The sequence below is a fragment of the Budorcas taxicolor genome, chromosome Y (genome assembly GCF_023091745.1).
Source record: "Budorcas taxicolor isolate Tak-1 chromosome Y, Takin1.1, whole genome shotgun sequence".
In the NCBI taxonomy this organism is placed as follows: Eukaryota; Metazoa; Chordata; class Mammalia; order Artiodactyla; family Bovidae; genus Budorcas; species Budorcas taxicolor.
The window spans coordinates 4,626,335-4,629,572 of record NC_068936.1 but is presented as its reverse complement, the minus strand read 5'-3'; the positions used below and the strand labels follow the sequence as shown (position 1 = coordinate 4,629,572).

Genomic DNA, 3,238 nt, shown 5'->3' with positions numbered 1-3,238 from the left:
GGGGAGGTGGGGGAAGATGCTGGGGAAATATTGAAGGCAGGAGAAGTGGAGACAGAGGACAAGATGGTTGGATGGCATCAGCAACCCAATGGAATGAGTTTGAGCAGGCTTCAGGAGATGCTGAGGGACAGGGAAGCGTGGCATACTGAAGTTCATAGGGTCACAGGGAGTCAGACATGACTGAGCAACTGAACAACAAAAGCCAAGCGGGGTCTTTATGTACAGCTGGTTGAACTTCAATAGGGCTTTTCCAAATTTCTGGAGGTGGGTAGAACATAATTTTTAGCCAGATCCCTTGCTGCAGCATGTCTGGAATATTTTGTGTTCATAGTCAATCCTCTGTAGTTTTTCCGGGTGGCAGTGGGAGTCATTGTTCCTCACAATGATGGATGCTGTCTCTCTCAGGGAAATTAACTCAATCCCAGCTGAACTGAAATTCGGATCATGACCTCTGTTTCAGGAGGCAACCCTCGCAATTGCTTTGACTGATGATTCTTGGTTTGGTGCTCTGTCTTTTCCTTCAGCTTCAAAAACTGTAGCCAGCACTTCAAACATGGAAATACCCTCTTGTTCCAGTGCTTCCAAGTGTGATTTACGAAGGATTTCACCAGTTTGAAAAATCTGAGGCAAAACAGACAAAGCAAATTGTTGATGTTTCCATGTCACATTCTAAAATGTGCCTCCACATCGGCAAAGGCTGACGATCGGTCATTGCAAACACGGCACACATAGGGCATTTCACCAGGTTTGTGACTTTCCTTCATGTGCTGTAAAAGAACCTGATCTGATTTAAAGGACAATTCACAGATTTTACAGACTGTGGAGGGCTCCCAGGATGCGTAGACACTTTCAGTGTGAAACTGGAGCTGGAATGGGGTGGGAAACTGGCAGTGAAGTGTTGGCAAGTAGTGTGGATTTCCCAACTGTCACCCTTCTGCTTCTCAAGCTCCAGATGGTTCCTCATGTGTGTCATACACTTGACATCTTTTAGAACTCTCAAGCAGCTGAGGCAATTTAAGTTTGTGTGACTCTTCTGTTCTGGCTACCCATCTCCTGTATGCTTTCCATAGTAAAAGTCATCAAGTAACATGATCAGATTTCCTTTCATGGGGTCAACAGTCTTGCTCTGACTTCTTAGAGTCCAAAAGTCTGTTTTCTCCAGCCCTTCCAAATTACATGTTCTGTCTGGATCCATAAGACTGAAGCATGCCTGGTCATTTGCATAAGTCCATGATAATGAAACCCCACCATGCACATGACTTGGTGAGGTCAGGGTATCTTCCAAGGTCATAATCATATTGTTTGTAGGAGAGATTCCTGGAGGGGCATGGTGGAAGCAGGTCTCCCTGGGATTTCATCAGAGTTTAGGTCTTTAGGGATTCCCACTGTTAAAATTTACATCTGAAGTGGTACCTCACTTTGAATAAGAGGACTTTCATCCTTGCCTCCTAATGAGAGAACAGTTTCAGATAGACAGTGAGGCTACTGAGAGAGAAATTCTGAATTGTGAAGCATGGCTGGCAGAGAGCTCCTTTTATAATCAGGTTTAGACAAAGGCTCAAAAATAATAGGACTCTCTCTTCCTCCACATTCAGACTGAGAAGCTGGTGAGACAACTGCTGGCTCTGCTGCTGGGGTCCTGAGATTTGTAGGTTGTAACATGCAGGAGGGATCTGGACTCAAGTGGCCCTTCTTTCTTCTGGAAGATGAGTCCCTGGTCACTCTGTTCAAAATGTTAGAAAAGATTTGCTTTGAACTTGAACTCACTCTGACAAAGAGGGCTTCAGAATCCTCATTGACATGTTCCATTCCAACAAATCTGACCTCAGAATCGTCATTGTTCTCATCTCTGGATTTGGACCCTCCGGTCTTTTACTTGGCTTGTGGTGGTGTCTGTGCTTCCTCACATGGGAAGATGGGCCATTTTACAATCACTTTTGGCTTCAAGTGGCCCCTACTTCTAGTGTTTTTTCCACCGCAGGAGAAGGTCATCGCCTCTGATCTTAGGTGTCACTCTCTGTGGTGTAGTTAACCCTCAATTGTTCACTGAAACTATTAAATGGAGAAGTCCAGAAAGAAATAACGCATACGTTTTAAATTGCATGTCATTCTGAGGAGTGTGATTGGAATCTCATACCATCCTGCATCCTCCTGCCCTGAATGTGAATCATTCCTTAGTCCTGCACATCCCACCCATTTGTAACTCGTTTACCACAATGACTTTTGAGATGTCACTGGTCTTGTGACAAAGTCACCTTTATTTTACTCAATAATGGCCCCAAAGCATAAGTGGAGTGATGCTGGCCATTAAGATATGCCAGAGACAATCCATTCAGTGCTGTCTTAAAGTGAAAAGATCAAAATTCTCAATGTGATATAAAAAGAGAAAAAAAAAGTATGCTGAGGTTGCTAAGATCTTTGGTGAATGTTAAGAGGAGAAAAGAAATCTGCGTTGGTTTTGCTGTCAAACCTCAAACTGCAAAAGTTATGGACACAAAGCATAGTAACTGCTTAGTTAGGGTGAAAAAAATCACTAAATTAGTACAGTAATATTTTTTACATGGATACTACATTCACAGAACTTTTATAAAAGTATATTGTTATAATTGTTCTATGTTGTTATTACACCTTTCCTGGTGGCTCAAAGATGGTAAAATGTCTGTCTACAATTAGGGAGACCCAGGTTTGATCCCTGGGTCAGGAAGGTCCTCTAGAGAAGGAAATGGCAGCCCAGCCAAGAATTCTTGCTTGGGAAATCCCATGGACAGAGGAGCGTACTAAGCTGAAGTCCAAGGGGTCACAAAGAGTTGGACATGACTAAGCGACTTCACTTTCACTTTCCTGTTATTATTAGTTAGTTGCCAATCTCTTACTGTACTTTTATAAAATAAACTGCATCACAGGTATGTTTGTATAGAAAAAAAATTGATACTATGTGAGGTTAGAGATGTCTGCTGGGTGTCTTGGAACTTATTCTCTGCAGAAAAGTGGTGATCATTATATTTCTTTCAAAAGACAAAATTAGTACCTGATTTAATCATGGGCTGAAACATTGAGATAATTATTCACACTGTATTTTATACTTAAGGTAACATCTCAAACTCAGTTAAGTGACATAACGGTTTTAAACTTACTTCTCCAGACCCTACCTTTGCCTTTTCTCCCTATGGCAGCCTGAGCACTCCTGTTAAACTCTACAGGTGGTGGTCATTGAAATAAAAGGTTTGTAACATAATTT

At 42.2% G+C, this 3,238-nt stretch overlaps 1 pseudogene; it reads right to left on the bottom strand.

The window, feature by feature from the left end:
* Positions 1-282: 282 nt before the first annotated feature.
* LOC128070930 (zinc finger protein 280A-like) lies at positions 283-1,992 on the bottom strand (annotated as a pseudogene).
* Between the last annotated feature and the right edge of the window lie 1,246 nt (positions 1,993-3,238).